The following is an 18,076-nucleotide window of genomic DNA, read 5'->3' as shown; positions in this document are numbered from 1 at the left end:
TGGAAATATTAAGTTTGACTGGAAATTGTTGCACTACTGCATTTTTCCTAGCATAAGGGAAGCAAGAATAGGGGAGAATTGATGGGAATGAATTAATAAAGATACATTCTAATTCTAATATGTCATCAAATGAAGTATATTTTACACTCCACTTGAGCTCGATCGAGTATCAATCTTGAACCTCGGTGCTCAAAAATCAAAAAGAGCTCAATTAAATGTTAAAGTTCCCTTCTTGAGCTCGACTCGTTTAGAAAATTGTGACATTCAAGCTCAACATGGCTCGATTGGATCACAACCAGCTACTAAAGCTCTGACTTCATATTTTTGAATATTGTGCAATTTAATGTATGTAGAATCTATCTTTCTAATTGTTAAATATATTTATAATGACAATGAAAGCTCAATTAAGCTTGATTAGGCTCACGAGCCTATTGGACTGAGTAATGATAAGTTAGAGCTCAACTTGACAAGATACTTGAGTAGCTTGACCCCAAAGCTCAAACTGAGAGTGGATCTCAAGTAGTGATCGAGTCAAATTGACTTGGTTTTGTCCGTATGAGTATCTAAATTGTGACACATCTCCTTATATGCCGGCGCAGAATTTCACGTGTACACTTTGCAGATTAATAAAATAACAGAGTTAAGAATTTTCGAGTAAATAGTTCAACCCTTTAGTATACAGCTACTATGTCTTATGCGCGTTGACCATTTTCAGCAATTTATGACGCATACCTAAATATGTTGATTAATCATATGTATTTTCCAACAGGGAAATACATGTAATAAAGTAATAGAAAATATTCGCGTATAATCGCATTTCACTTTCAATGGTATGTCGTGGTCCAATTAGACAAAAACTTTTCTACAACACATTTACAAAACAAAAAATGCTTGCAATGATTTACAACGCTATATCGTAACCAAGAACAATTTTTACGTAAATCTCATATTTTCGATGTTTTCATTATGATTATGACGAGGAATTGTAATGTCATTAAAATCTTTTGAAAAAGAATAAATAACAAGCAATCGACATTTGCCCGTTTCAAAATATGAGGCATTATACAATATTGTATGGGAGATATCCAAAAAAGTCTTAAGCCTATTGCACCTGTGTCAATTCAGTCATAAACTTTTCACTTTGGCCAATTTAGTCCTAAATCATTTGAAGAATTTATTAATTCAGTCAATCCGGCTAATTTAGACTGAAGGTCACTGGCATTACAATTTTTATAAGTTTTTAAAAAATTTCTGAATTTTTTTATTATTCTGTCTTTTCTTTTTCTTTTTCTTTTTTACGTTATGGTTGGAAATCGCTGACGTGAGAATTTTATTATTATTATTATTATTATTATTATTATTATTATTATTATTATTATTATTATTATTATTATTATTATGTCCATCCCGCCGGCGATGGCCTATGTAAGGTTCATAGCCTTCACCACACCGGCATAATGAATATAAAGAAAATAAAAAGAAATTAGAAAATTAAAAAAAAAAAAATGCTAGTGGCATCACGTAGAATGACTGGTGCTTATATGTCATCAACTTTCAAGAAAAATTGCCGAATAGACTAAATTGGTAAATTATCAAAATATTTAGAAGTAAATTGATTAAATTCAATGATGTAAGACTTAATGGGTACAAATATAATAAATTTAAGAAATTTTTTGATAATTTTCCCAATTTCATACTATAGAAATCCTCATACATAGAGCTTGTAGGTGAGCAAGCAAGACATGCCACAAGATTTTCGTTAGTTTCAGCCGTTGCTCTTTTAACTATAATAAAGTTCATATTTCCCCTTTTTTTTTTTAAATGACCATAACGTTAATGTCAAACCTAGGCCTAAGTGCCTAATTCATCAATGTTGGGATAAGGACGCCATTAATCTCAAAAATTTTATTCGGCATGCTTACTTGAGTCATATAACCTTTTATTCAATCATTTATATACTATAAATTTATAAGATGTTTTGCCCAAATGTCATGCCATGTTTGATTGTTGGTACTTGTGGTATATATTTTAAAGAAGTTATGACACTTATTTAGTCAATTGAAAAGTTATGGCATTTTAAGTGGAAGCTGTAAAAAATTATGGTGCTCAAATGATCTGAAAAAAGAAAAAAAAGAGAGTTATGGCTCTCAAGTGAGCGTCATATAAATATGTTGGAAACAGATTCCTGAAAAAATGAACTGATATTTGAACGATCAAATATTGAAAACGAACACAGAAGGGTGCTCGAGAAATATGTAACACCGATCGAAAGATATATCACAGACATGGACATGCCTTATTTGCCACAGATTAAATACTCATTGTAGTTTCGGAGAAATAGATTGAAGCCCTAGAGTTCCATTATTCAAAAAGGAGTACACTAATTTCTTAAGTGAAGGAAAGGAATGTACTGTTTCATTATGTTTTTCAACGTTCCTTCTTTTTCATATTTATACAACATTTATTTTCACTTAAAAATAATTTTCCTCTTCCTCTTATGGCCCCTTCCCTTATGGGCCAGGTTTGGCCTAACATGAGCGGACAGACTTGACTTAGCTTATCAAATAAAAAATCATTATCTTCCACTCGCACATGGTAGGTCAATGAGAACTATTTCTTCACCTCTCTGTAATATTCATACAAGTAAATAATCCGTGTGATTAGCATACTTCAAGGGCTCATTGCCATATATCTATTAGGAATATATAGTAGCTTATAATGACATTACATTTTTTTGAGTAGATATATATGCAATACTCTAAATTGATTGATCACATTTATATCTCTATTAATCTCTTTTTAATAATGATATATTATATTCACAATTATGATTATCCCAAAAATAATCATAATTGATCGACCGGTTAATACAAAGCCAGAATGTGATATCCCAAACTCGATCTTCTTCTACTCTTTAAACTCTCAATTTCAGTTCAATTTGTTTTTTAAGAAATGTTTCATTAGATCAAATCAATTTATGATTATTGACAACATTCTAAGATAACAAATGTTGAATAGAAATCTTGTGAACAACTTAGGGCGCGCATGACAAAATTTATATTTCTCGATTTCTCTATTTTTCTGTTCCCTGGAACAGGTTTGGAACAGAAATCTGTTTGGTAACGCAATTTGATTTCTCTATTTCTGAAACAGATTTCTATTCCAGAAATAGAGAAATTGAAGAAATCAAAAGCTAAAATTTTTAACTTCTCAGTTTCTGAAATAGAAATTAGAAGCTGAAATCAAAGCATATAAAAGAATATTGCGCTTTCTTGCTAACTTAATTCACTCATAACCACAACTTCACAAATTATTGCTAATTTTCTTATTCTTATTTTGCTCGTGTTTTTTTTTTCATTTTTTTGATAACTTCCTCTTTAGGATGAAATGCAATCGAATAGGTCCCAAACTTTTAAAAACGACCAAAGTTCTTAAATGCTTACTTAAAAACAATGGGGCTCTTTCCTCCTAGAAAGGGTGCACGCATGGCTAGTTGAAGAAAAATTACATAATAGATGAATAAAAAGCGTGCCTAGAAGCTTAACCTTGTTTCTTTACGGATTCAAAATTCTTGCAAAATCAAAATAATTAGATTGTTACACAATCTTGAATTTTAATTCGAAGGCAAGAGACTCAAGAGAATCTCTCTCTTTGCTATGCAATAGCCATTAAAGGTTCATTGAGCAACAATAAAGAAATTAGGGATGAGCAACTGGATTGATTCAATTCGAGAATCAAAATAAACCGACCTTCCCCCGATTAGTTCCTAACCATAAACATTACTTCAAGGTAGAATTCTCATATATTCCTTTACACCATCAATTTTATTTTGTTGATAATCTTGTATAATACTAGTCTTTAATAAAATGACAAGGCTGTATAGGCGCCATTAATGGCACCCATATTCATGCTTCCGCAATACTTGTCTAAACCTACGCAAGATAAACTTGCAAACGATACATTGACCGAAGAGGGAAACCAAGTAAATATGCTTAGGAAAACCATTGCCAATAAAATGGCAAGTAATAATATGTCGGAAATTCCATGAAATTGTATTTTCAACTTTTGTAATGTATTAGTATTATTTTGACTATTATTTTGTATTTTCCTATGTTGTTTTAGTATTATTCCGACTATTATTTTGTATTAGAGGATTTTCTATGTTGATATCTAATCAATTTCTATTCCTAGAAATAGAAATTTTATTCTGTTATCAAATGGATTTCTGTTTCAGAAATAGAAGTTTTGAATCGTTATCAAACGGGTTTCTTTGCTCAGAAATTTATCCGGGGAATAGAAATTAAAAAATTGATTTCTGGCCAGAAATCAATTTCTGTTTCAGAAATTTTGTCATGCGCAGCCTAAGAGTCATAAGGACACTAAATGGATAAACTATTTTCTTCAAGAGTCTCACATGGTATAAAAGTTGAGATTAAAACTTGTGTCACTCTTATCGATCATCTCATGTATTGTAGTATGAAATATGTATTACGATATTAACTCATTTCTCATGGAGCGTATATCTTCACTTTCAATAACATACAAATAATAGTTCAAACATATGTAATGCTTAACTTAAGTTTATGTATCTACTTCCTCATAAAATCCGACAAAACTCACATCTAGCATCAAAGAAATATAAAATAAAATATGTAGATTATTTTACTTTCAGACATAATAAATATTATGCCTTCATCTTAACACTCAGTTAATGCGATATCTATATTTTAAGCTTGACCTCTCGATTATCACCTAACTAATAAGCTTAAAAATTATCTTATCTCTATTTATCATATAATAAATAAAGGCAATTACCCTTGTGAGTGGACTAATCTCTTATCCGTCCGACATATTCTCAATTTTATATGATGCACTTAGCATTAAGATGCATAAACGTCAAACAAAGACTTATAGGCATTAATAATGAAACACAAATTCATTAAATAGAACACTTAGATTAATCACAATATTCAATACATCAGCTTCTATACAATCCTAGTGATTTTATATGGCTACAGAACACATTTCTAGCTATTAGCTTCATCACAGGATCTGTTATCATTCTATGTGTAGATATATACTATAAGTTCACATATTTTCATGCAACCATATCTTTAACAAAGTTATACTTAATATCTATATATTTGGTTTTGCTATGATATTTTGGATTCTTGGTATACACTATTTTTGCTTGACTATCATAGTTAACCAACAATTGGTTTGCAACATTATTAACAACACTTAAATGATCCAAAAATCTTTTAAGCCAAACAACTTCTTGTATTGTTGTAGATAATGTCACGAACTCAACTTCAATCGTGGATAAAACTATACACGTTTGTTTCTTACTGCTCCAAGATATGACGCCATTATCTAATAAGAAAATAAATCTAGAGGTATTTTTTTCATCTAAATCTTCTCCCTAATTAGCATCTAAGTAGCCTTCAAGTTGTAGATTATTTTTTTGATAACTCAGCGTATAATAAGTATTTCCTTTTAGATACATTAGTATTTTTTTTTGACAGTTTTCCAATGCACTTGACTTGGATTGGATTAGTATCTACTTATCATTCCAACTGTTAAACATATGTCATGTTTTATACACATTATAACATACATTAAACATCCAACATCACTAACATAAGAAATATGTTGCATTTGTTCCTTCTCTTGTCAAGTCTTTAGACACATTTTTTTGACTCAATCATTCACTTTTTGCAATAAGAGTATCTATGGGTTTGCAATCTTGCATACGAAATTGTTCGAGAGCTCTGAATGATTCCTTAAAATCTTAACTCCAATAATGTATGTAGCCTCACCCATGTTTTTTTTATCTCAAACTTGGAAGATAACCAACTCTTAACAGTATTAATAAACTCCATATTACTTCTAACAATCAGTGTATCATCAATATATAATGATATGATCACAAATTGATCTTTAGATCTCTAGATATACACACAATGATCCTCATCAATCATTGTAAAATCATATGTCATTATGGCATTATGAAAACGTATATACCATTGTTTTAATGGCTGCTTAAGGCCATATTGTGATCTCAAAAGTTGATATACCTTTTGTTCTTGGCCTTTCAAAATGAAACCAACGGGTTGTTCTATATAAATTTCTTCTTCTAATTGTCTATTGAAAAAAAATAGTTTTTATATCCATTTGATGTAACTAACCATTATTGTCAGAATAAGACGAATTGATGTAAATCTCACTACAAGAGAAAATGTTTTCTTATAATCAATTTCAACTTGTTGATTAAGCCATTTCGCCATAAGACGAGCCTGATATCTCTCTATTAAGCCATCGGTTTTACACTTTATTTTGAGAACCCACTTGTTTCTAATGGCTTTGCGTCCTTTTGGAAGATCAATCAGTTCTCAAATATGGTTTGACTTTATTGACTCCATTTCTTCTTCCATTGCATACATTCATTTTTCCTTGTTAGGGCAAATTAGAGTATCATTTATAGTTCTTGGCTCATCTTCATTTTGTAGAGTAACTATAGAAGTCTCTCCTTTAATGTCAAAATGTTGATGGAGAATACTTTTGCGACTTATTCACCATATGGGAGATTGTACATTTTGCACATTATTCTCTATTATGGTCCTACTTTGATTAGAGAATGATGATATTGTCTCATTAAGTGGTTGTAACTGAAAATGAGTCAAATTTAATTCTTCACTTCGTATATTACTCCTACTTAGACGAATTTTATTAAGTTCATTATCTTGATCCTAGATTTCATATAGGGAGTAGTCTTAACTTATTTTGCTTTTTTTAGAAAATTCATTATCTAAGAATGTGACATCTCATAATTTAAATTCAATTATGTCCCCACTTTCTTGTTCACCTATAAATATATATACTTTCGAGTGTTCTAAATATCTTATGAAAGTATTTTTATTGTCTTTGGGACCCAATTTCTCATACCCGTAAGATGATTCATGAGTATAGGTAGCACAATCCCACAGTTTAAGAAAACTTAAATCGGGTTTTCTACTGGTCCATAACTCATATTGAGTAGAAGTAATTAATTTGGAAGATACACGATTAAGTATATAGGCAATAGTTAATAAAGCATTACCCCAAAATGTGATAGGTAAGTTAGCATGTGCTATTAAAGACCTTACCATTTCCAATAGGGTTATGTTTCTCATTTCCACAATACCATTTTATTGAGGAGTATAGGAAATATACAACTGTCTTTCTGTTCATTTTTCATTAGATAAATTTCTAAACTCATCAAATAAATATTCTTAACCTCGATTAGATCTCAATACTGTTATTTTTTTTTTATCTAATTGAATTTCTACCAAGCTCATAAACTTTTTTCAAACAACTCAATATTTTAGATTTAAGATGAATCAAATAAACATGTTTGAATAGAGTATAATCATTTATAAATGTGATGAAATAAACAGTCTCACACCTTCCTCTCACATTCATTGAATTATAGATGTTAGAATGGATTAATTGTAAAGGAAATTCAGTTTTTTTTACCTTTTTCAAATGATTTCCTTGTCATTTTTCCTACAAAGTAATACTCACATATGACAAATCAACTTTTTTAATATTGCCCAACAAGCCCTATTTGGCTAGTCTATGTACACGTTAACCAATATGATCAAATCTAGCATGCCACATAGTTACATCATTATCATATGAATTAGAAGACGTGAAGAGAGAATAAAAAACATTGACATTACCATAGTCAACATCCAATACAATAAAACCGTCTAGAAAATAACCATAACCCTAGTAATTAGTATCCAAATACAAATCCACACTATTCTTATGGAAGTTCAAATTGAAACCAAGTTTAACCAATACTAACACAAATACTAAATTTTGACGAATCTTCGAAGCATATGAAATATCATATAGGAATAAAATGCGTCCATCGCGTATATTTAATTAGTAGGTGCCAATCATTTTTACTTTAGCTTTAAGTTGTTTTCTACATAGATTCATTTCGTTTCAATCGGTACTCGTCAGAATTCTATGAAGGATACTCTATCTTTCGCTACATGGTCTATTGCTCCCGAATTTATAGTTCATAAATGATTAGATTTTATGACACCCTCGTTCCGACCTGATTTTTTAGAATGGAATTGTCGAACGATAGTGTCTTGAGGATCAATAGGCCACAAGTACATTGGGAAAGGCCATTTAGGGGTGAAAAACTCGATTTTTCATCGAAAAGGGCATATGAGTGCGGAAAAGTGGAAACGAGTCATGGACGAGGTCCCATTGGGCTTGAGCCTAAGTGGACAGCCCAAAGCCTACACGCTTAACGGGTGGGCAACCAAGGGAGGCCCATGGGACCCTCAAAGCCCATCAAGCCTTTTTGACACAATCTTGGCATTAAATGCATAAAAGGACATGAATAGTGCATGAGTAGTATGAGATCTTGGTGAAACAATTGAAATGCATTTCCATTGGATTGAAGACAAAAATGGTAAAAATAGAATAGGGCAAGTGAGGAGGCAGCCATGCATACATGCGGTAAATGAGGGATTTGAATCCAACCTACCTAGTCTAATCCAGTCCCATCAAGTCAGTTGAGTGCAAATCTTCCCATTTAATGCTAAATCTTGCTTCTTCTTTGGGCAACCTTAATGGACAAGAAGGAAGTGATGGGGCTTTAATAAGAAACAAGACCTCTCTCTCTCTCTCTCCCTCATTCTCTCTCATTTTTCCTCACTTGTTTGTGCTCAAGCTTACTACTCTCTCTCTCTCTCTCTCTCTCTCTCTCTCTCTCTTTGACACCACCAAAGCCACCACCTCCATACTCATTTTCATTTTAAGCTCATTTCTTCTTTTTTCACTTTTTTCTTCATCAGAGACCGGCTGTTGAAAACCTGATGCTGGATTGCCCTTTGCATTGCCGAATTGCTGCCTAAAGCCGATTGACTAGCCTCCTCAAGGGTTGTTCGGTGCTGTGCAAACCCTCACCAGAGCTCTCTCTCGCTTATTTCTTCTCCTATCTAGTCCTATGTGAGACTTGAAGGTTGTGTTGATGTCGTACCACCACCAAACCACCGATGTGCAATTGTTGGACCACCGTTTAGTTGCTTTCTAGCTCATTTGAGCATGGTGGACGTGAGGCCAGCTGTTGTCTAGCCTTGTAGTCCTCTCCCCCAAGTCGTTCGTGAGTGGCTTTCTAGCCTTTGATTAGGGCTTTCATTGCATTTAGGGAGTAGTTTAGGGTGGATTAGTGGTAATCTATGTTATTTAAGTAATGTGCCATGCGGTGTTGTGGTTAAACATGTTATTTGGGTTGTGTAACATGCAGTTTAGGGGTTAAACATGTTATTTAGGTTAAGTGACATGTGCTTTAGTGGTTATCCATGTTATTTGGGTTATGTGACATGTGTTTTAGTGGTTATCCATGTTATTTGGATTATGTGACATGTGGTTTAGTGGTTATCCATGTTATTTGGGTTATGTGACATGTTTTTTAGTGGCTAAACATGTTATTTGGATGATGTGCTATATGGGTTAATGGTTAAACATGTTATTTCGATCATGTGCCATGTGGTTTAATGGTTATCAATGTTATTTGGGTTATGTGCCTTGTGGATTAATGGTTAAACATGATAATTGGAATATGTGCCATGTGAATTAGTGGTTAAACATGACATCTGGATTATGTGTCATGAGTTTGGGAAGTGAATGGTGCATATGTGTGTGATATAAGTGATGTACGTCTATGGAACGCTGGCATTTGACAAGTGAAGTTGCATAACGCATGAGCATCACATGGGTTAAATGAGAAAGATAATAAATGAAGTATGCGATGGTATGCCTGTGTGATCACCTAAGACTCTGATGTGTTCTATGCAGGGTGTGAACCCGTCTTGAGGCATTTTATGCGGGACGATGTTTGATTAAGTTCATATGCCCCCAAGTCAATGGGATGCCGTTCGTGGATGGATTTCGGAATGAAGCTTCTTACAGGAATGCCCCTAAGTCAATGGAATGCTGTGCTTGATGGGGCGAGATGATGCCCAGTTACGCAAGATGATTGCGAACCTTTAGGTTGGTCTTGAGTAGTGAGTGGCTATAATAATATGGACAAATATGTATGAGATTTGTATATGATGAGGTCCAGATTATTGCATGGTATGAGCGCATAACTTAGATCATAATGCGTATATATATGTTTGGCTCTAGAACATGAAGTTTATGTTATGAAATTGTCTATGCATTTACATTAATGGCCTTGTATGGTAGACAAGTTATTATGAGATCAATGAGAGTAAAGTGAGAAGTGTGTTGCCATGTTTTGCCATCGATAGATAATTGCATGTTTAAGACGTTTATGAGGTGAACGGCTTCTCTACACAAGGTCTAGGAAGTTCACTCGTTGAGTTTATCTCATATTTGTTTGTTGAAATGTTTTTAGGCCCTAAGAATGGCTAAATCATTATGTCAGATTCGTTTTGGCCTCCTTGTCGAGCATAGTTAGGAGGTGACAAAGGACTCGTTAGTGGGATCGGCTGATGCCCACTATGCGTAATATATGTCATGACCATTTGAGTCAATGAGGGTTTGCCTAATCTTGTGCCACACTGATTCGTGGCTTGGTACTTTTGGGTAGGTGGCGAGAACCACGGTCCCATCCGTGGCTTCTACAGTCCGCTGGGCATTAGAGAATCTAGGGGTGGTGTGACATCCTGATTTTCAGCCTTGTTTTAGATGAAATGAAATAGGCTTTTCATCGACGCGCCTATGGCCTTTTTCTCTGAGTTGGCCACTCATGAAATAACTAGTCTATCAGGTGAAGTCGTTAAGGGATTTTAATGCAATAGACCTGATAATTCGACTAGAAATCGATTGCTCGACTATGCTAATCTACAAGAGTCAATATGGCACTGTCAAAATTAATCAGAGGTCGGAGATAGGTCGGTTGGATTGAGGCATGTGATTAAAGTGTGGGTGCTTCCACCTAATTGCAAAATTATTGTCGAACGGCACTAAACCGATTTTTCTATCGTTTCTGTATTTTGTGCCCGTATTTGAAATCTTGAAATTTTCATGACAACCGAGAGTTGCCGATGAGTTGAAGAGGCACAATGTGGATCGAAAATAATTGACCACGGGTTAAATGCGATAAAAATTCCTAAAAGCTACCAGGTAGATTAGGTCACGCTAAAATCGCGTCCGGTTGAAATTACCACAAAATTGAACCCGATTTTAGAAATTGAAAGTTCTGTCATGTCACGATTTATTTTAGTAACGTTGACTCATCCTCTAAAGAATTTTTGGCGAACCCGAGATTTTTACGGAAAATCAACTTCGGACGATTCAGAAAAGAAAAGAAATTCAGTTGGCCATTTTCAAGTGGATTTTTGGCCTCCAAAGGAAGTTACTTGGTGAAGGGAAATTGTGAAAATTGTGTGGGCTTCTTCTTCCGCAAAATTGGACATCAAATTGGAGAGGATTATGAAGAAATTGAAGGTGAAATGCTTAAAATTCGTAGGCTTGCGTGAGGGCTGCAACATTTGGCATCAAAATTAGTTATTTGTGAGAATTATGTGCAAGAAAGTATTGGGAGACATAAAGGGATTAACTTGGAGACTTTTGGGGACCAAGCATTGATGAATATGGATATTTATCTTGACTTTCAAGGCTTTGTTCCCCTCCTCTCTCTCTCTCTCTCTCTCTCTCTCTCTCTCTACTGTCTACCTCCTTTCCCCTTCGTGCGATTCATTTCTTGTGGAGTCGACTCTTCTTCTTCAAAGTTACCGCCCTTGCTTTTTCTTTAGCCCATCTTCACTTCCTCTCTCTCTTGCTGCTACTTCACCCCAACATTTCAACAGCCCATGCCAGTGTTTCCCCCATCCTGTAGTGACATCTTGACGCTAGCTCCCATCTCCAAACCACCACCATTTCTCTTCCTCATGTGCCCTTCACCCACCAAAACAGCTCACCAACAACAGACACCGCAGTACCTCCACCATCGACTTCGGTCAACCATTGTCTCCCTCGATTTCTCGCCCATTTCTCTACGGCAGCCCACGCCAACCCAACCTAGCATCCCTCGAAGCAATTTCAATTAGCCTCACACCCATTCGACCCACTTATGCTCCAGCTCCTTCAAGACCGAACCATCGCCAGCTTTGGTCGTGGACTGTAAGGCCTTTTCGGTTCAATCCAAGTCTCATTTGGCACTGCCGTAAGCTCAAGTTTTGGCCGCCATCGCGCCACCGTCGCCGTGAACTAGTTTTTATGCTAAACCGGTGAGTTTATGCACTAAACTCTCATTAGGGTGCTAATGATGCTTAAGGGGTGTTTAGATTAAATTAAGATTAGATTAGTGTAGTTAGTAGCTTGTTAAGTTAATTTAGGTCAGTTAAAATAGTGAATTAGGTGGTTAGAAATTGTAGTTAGTTAGTTTATTATGTGGCCTTGTAGTTAGAATGGTTAGGATAATTTAATTAGCTCAATAGGTGGTTAGATTAGCATTATTAGGCCTAAGTTTGTATTTATCAATTTAATTTGTATTAGTTTAATTAATTTTGCTATTTATTTAATTATTTAATATTTTTCGAAAATTATACAGGGATAGAAGGTGATCGGAATTTCGTGCTGATTGTTGTGGTGTGGGTGAATTATGCAATTGAATGCTACTTTATGCAATTTAAGGCTGAGTGTTAATTTTCGAATTATTATTCGAAAAATATGAGATCTCGGTATTTAATTAGAAAATACCGGTGTCAGGTTTTAACACCGAAAATGGTTTTAAAGACTATATCAAATAGTGAGATTTTGGTATTTAGTTCGATCTGACCGTGTGTCCACATATAACTATTTTCATTGGGTGTTTTTAACATGAAAAAAATAGGCTAAGCACATCATTTTAATTGAGGCATTTGAGTGCAATGCACGATATCCTTGGCCGGGATTGAATTGTCATGTGTTGGTTATGAGAACTTGTCGCCTGATGTGCATTGAGAGGATGATGCTCTTATGTGGATGCCCTTGACAACAGATACTGGTTGCAGTAGAGGCTGGGCCAATGCTCTTATGTGGAATGTCGTCTTGAGGTAGACATTGCCGTGCTTGATGGTGCGATACGACGCCCGGTATGAGTAGATCATGCCTGTGTGGATAGTAATCAATTGGAACGTGTGATTGATTGAAATTGACGCGCCAGATTATAAGACCAAATTGTGTGATACAGAATGTGATGTGTCATAATGATTTAGCCTTATAATCGAGACCTCTCTGATTGATTGAGCTATGTGAGAAGTTCCAATTGATGTGTGCATTTATTATATGCATCTATTACACGAACTATACTGACGTGCAGGAAGGAACTGAGGTGGGGTGAGTTTTTTGTGCGATGTGGTTAGGCTACCTCTTGGTGTATTAGCTTCCTAACCGGGGTTTAGGGTGTGAACTCGTTGAGATTTATATCTCACCTTGTCATGGGTTACCATTTTCAGGTCCCTAGTGTGAAGAACTTGGAGCTTGAGACGGAAGAGTCAGGAGCATAAGTGGCTCAGTAGTTCTTTTGGAGATAGACCTTCTGTGTATAAACTGTAGGTTGACCTGGCTGTTTATGAAATATGGTTTTGTGAAATTGTGGTCCTGCTTTTCTATCCCGTTTTTGTGCTGTCTGGGGATTTATTTATACATTTCCACATGTGCAATAAAATGAATGGGTCGTCGACGCGTCCTAGGATGTCACATTTTTTTTATCGACCACCGAGGGATGTGCGCGCACTCGAGGTTCGCGGCGTGACAAGTGGCATCAACTGGGATGCCAAAGATGGAAACATTCTTGATGGGGAGGTGTCCAACCCCGAGATTGACCTCACATTGATCACCGAGTTGGAGGCCTAGATCCTGGAGAGAGGTTTTGGCGAAGCGGTTAGGCATGTCGAAGGTGAAGAAGCTAGTTGATCAACCCTTGAACTCGTCTTATATGAGATGTTGACTCATAACGCTTTTCTATGCATATATATATATATACATACGAATATGTTTGTAACTATCCTTGATGTTTGATGATTAAAGATTTGCTCATGTTTCCTCTTGTGTGTTTTTAAAAGTTATTACAATTTAGGTTGGCGACGCCTCCTAGGATGTCACAATTGAATGACTAAACGATAAGTAAAGGTTTGATGAGCATGGGTTGTCACGCGACCATAGAGGTTCGAGGCGTGATAGATATAGTTAACAATACATAACTTAACACATAAGCAAAGTTCTTAAGAACACAAGAGGTATTTGCGTTCTTTGGCTCGCGACAGTCACGAGCATATTGACCATTCTAGTCACAGTTGTAATACTTCACCCTTGACAGCTTCTTCACTTGAAAACGCTTTTCTCTTTCATGTTGGTCAACTCTTGGTTTCTTTCCTAAAGAACTTGCTCCCTTACTTTTCCACCTTTTGAATGAATCATGACGTTTGCACTTGGAGCTCGAAGCCCCTTATGAGCTAAAACCAACATAGTAAATGTTAGCTTCTGGCTTAGCCGCTAGGAGGCGATCCTTTTCTAGCTTAAGATGGTGCACTGCAATGCTCAAAAGTTTTAATGTTCTCATCATGTGTCAGATGCACCTTCATATGTTCTCAATTTTGAGGCAAGGAACCGATCACTGCTTGCACTTGCTACTCGTCAGTCAGAACATGGTTAGCATCTTTCAGCTCATTAATCATGTTTGACATCATTCTCAAGTGTTGTTTCACGGTCTGACCATGAGGTTTCTTGTAAGATTTAAACATTATAGTGAGCTATCTTAGTTTGGTCATCAATGTATGACTAAATATGATTCCTACATTTCTTTGCCATTCTCAAAATGCCTGAACTCTTGCATGACATAATTCTCCATGCTGCTTAGCAACGTAATGCGAGCAAGGGAGTTCTTTTTCTTCCGTGCAGCAAATGCATCATTATCTCTTTTATGTTGTGCAATGTTCCCATCTTTAGGTTTTTCCATAATCAGGTTAAGAGCTTCTAATACCTCTCACTCTTCTAGCACATATTGGATTTTCATATGCCATATTTCATAATTATCGTCATTTAGCTTCTTACATTTGTTGGATTCAATGACTATGTTCTTAATTGTTAAAACCATTGGTTCTAACATTTCAGACACATGCACAAATGATTAATGTCTATCATTTATGCATCCATTGTGTATAAACTTATCATATTAATGAATAATTTCAAATAAGGTTTTGGAATCAAAAGGTTACTTCTGTTTCCAATCATCATTCAAAATCCAAAATTAAAATTCTCATTAATATAATCTTCTTTGCAAAATAAGTTTATTAAAGTTACAAAACTTCTATGAACTACTCACAATAGTTAATAATAATAGAAGCGATTAACACTGAATATCCATTAATGAGAGAAAAAATATTTCCATATAAGATAACCAATACATCAATAGCTACAATACGGTAAGAATTATCTACATAAGATATATATAAAGCATACTAAGTAAGTAAGCACAAATTAAAATAGCTAACGCCAAGAGAACCTATGAACATGGTAAGATTTTTTTAATTTCTTAAAAAAATTTCTTTGAAAATTCTAAAGGCACAATTGGTAACCACGGAAAAAACAGATGAAAATCCCTTAGGATTTCTTTCTCACACATTCATCCCCGCCGGGTTGAACTCATTCCTTGGGTGTGGCTTTAATCCTATAATATTCCTTCAAAAAAACCACTACAAGTTTCTTATAAGTAGGAACTACGTTGACCTCCCATAAGCGATTCAACACTCTTTACTATTCAAATGGAAGAGTGTTAATGAAGAACCACACCATCTCAAAAGCTGGTATGGGATAACCCTTCCAAATGACTTGTTATATCTTCTTATTGACCTTGAGAACATGTTCAATTATATCATAATTTTCCCATCGATAATTAGTCAACTCAACTATTATCCTTGTAGGTCTCGCATTTTGTCTTTCTGATTATATGTGAATAGGTGTACGCATATGAAAGGGGGGCATTGTTCCTGCAACAAATGCATAATAAAAAAGGATTATTTATAATTCATAGGGGCATAATTGAAAAAGAAACACATTATCCTTTTTTTTTTTGTCAAAGGTTGACGGATCAACGGATGACCGGGTCGGGTCAAACCAACCGACTTGACCAGATGACGTCATTGTGACGTGATTAGCATGTCTCCTGCATGTGTGTGGGCAATTGCTAGTTGACGTCACAATGATGTTAATAGGCACGCGTGGCTCACGCACAAGGCAGTTATCGCGCACATTCAGCAAACGCACCTAAGGAAACTTCCTCGGTGCGTGCAGGTAGGTGCTGACATGCCAAAAATTTTCGGCTACACGTGGCGACATGTCTGGTGGCCCATGGCGGCGAGTCACTCGTCATTTTTCTTGTCTCGACAAGAATTATGAACCTATATTTTCAAAATGAGTTTTGATTCACGGAAAATCAAAAGGGAGGGGTGAATAGTACGCAGGTGTTAGGATTTCTATCCCTGAACGTCTAACGGCGATGTTTCTTAAAATTTTGGCCAAAAACAAATTATAAACGTCAACAATGATCGGGAAACATGGACAACATCGCTTTGATACGAACATTAGAAATAGATTCCTAAAAAAAAAGAATTGATACTCAAACGATCAAATATTGAAAATGAACACAGAAATGCACCCATGAAATATGTAACACCGATGGAAAGATATATCACAAAGAAGGACATGCCTCGTTTGCCACAAATTAGATACTTGTTGCAGTATTAAAGGAATCGATTGAAGCTGCAGAGTTCCGTTCTCAAAAAAAGGAGTACACTGTTTTCTCAAGGGAATGAAAGAAACATACTGTTGCATTCTATCTTTCAACATTCCTTCTTTTTCATATTTATACAGCATTTATTTTCACTGAAAAAAATAACTGCCGCCTTCCTCTTATGACCCTTCCCTTATAGGCCGGGTTTGGCCCAACATGGGCGGACAGGCTTGACTTAGCTTATCAAATAAAAAACCCATAAAAAAGTTATGGTATTTGTGGTGTCTGTTTTTTTTTCATTTATGTTGCCTTTAAGTTCGTGGTTTTCCTGTATTCTGGGTATTCAAAACTAAGAGCCCATAACAATACATCAGGCTGCTTCTTACATCCCTGACTAGGTTACAAAATATGGTCATCTTGGCTCTTACATACTAAACACTTAAACTATGTTATTTCTTTGGGGGATTGTAAATTGAAGACACATGGGACGCAGGTTCTAGAAACGCCAATTCTTCGACTTATTTTACTTTCGTTACTTCGAATGCCTTTCGATGGTCTTGACATAATACTGACACTTGAATGTTTTCCAAAACCCGGATAGTTGACTCCTTTAGACAATGTTTACTGATACCCCACCGCTGCAACCTTGGTGCAACCGGGAAAAATGCTTCTTTCTTTGCACAACCTCATCATACAATTATTTTCATCCCAATAAGCCAATTCGTCCCCATCAAAAGACACTTTGCAAAACGTGATTCATAATTTTGACTAGAAGAAAGAAAGGATTTCATAATTTGCTGCGTGACTTTTGAATGCACTTTGCCCCTTTGTGGTTATAATTTCAAATAATTAAACAATGTGACAAGTGACTTTGCATGCAATGCATGCGCTTGCACAAGTCCTCGCTTTTTAACTTTCTTTCCTTTATTTTTTGGTTCTTTATTTGGTCATCGACCTTTCCAGGTATGTTTCTTTCTGAGTGAGCCAAAAAAGCTTGGAGGGCTTCAATGATTCAACATGAACCGATCCGAGTACGCAATCTTTGACTTAAAGCATAAGAGAACCTTCATCATGTATGTTAAACTTTTTACTAAAGGCAGTCCATTGTTATTATAATTCGTAAACGAGCAGAGGCTCGAATTCCCATTATATTATACTTTGGCAATAGCCCATTTGTCTTTTTGTGGTTCTTTTTCTCAGATTACATTTATGAATTGAGAGTTGCATTCAAGAAAAGAGCCAGTGGCTAGGCACTTGCTCCAAGAAAGATACTTGATAAATGTACATTATTAACTTTTGTGGGTACATGATGAATCCTGTTGTGAGGATTAT

This window comes from Eucalyptus grandis, chromosome 1 (assembly GCF_016545825.1).
Source record: "Eucalyptus grandis isolate ANBG69807.140 chromosome 1, ASM1654582v1, whole genome shotgun sequence".
NCBI lineage: Eukaryota > Viridiplantae > Streptophyta > Magnoliopsida > Myrtales > Myrtaceae > Eucalyptus > Eucalyptus grandis.
The sequence above is the reverse complement of the archived record's forward strand: the minus strand, read 5'-3'. Positions refer to the sequence as shown.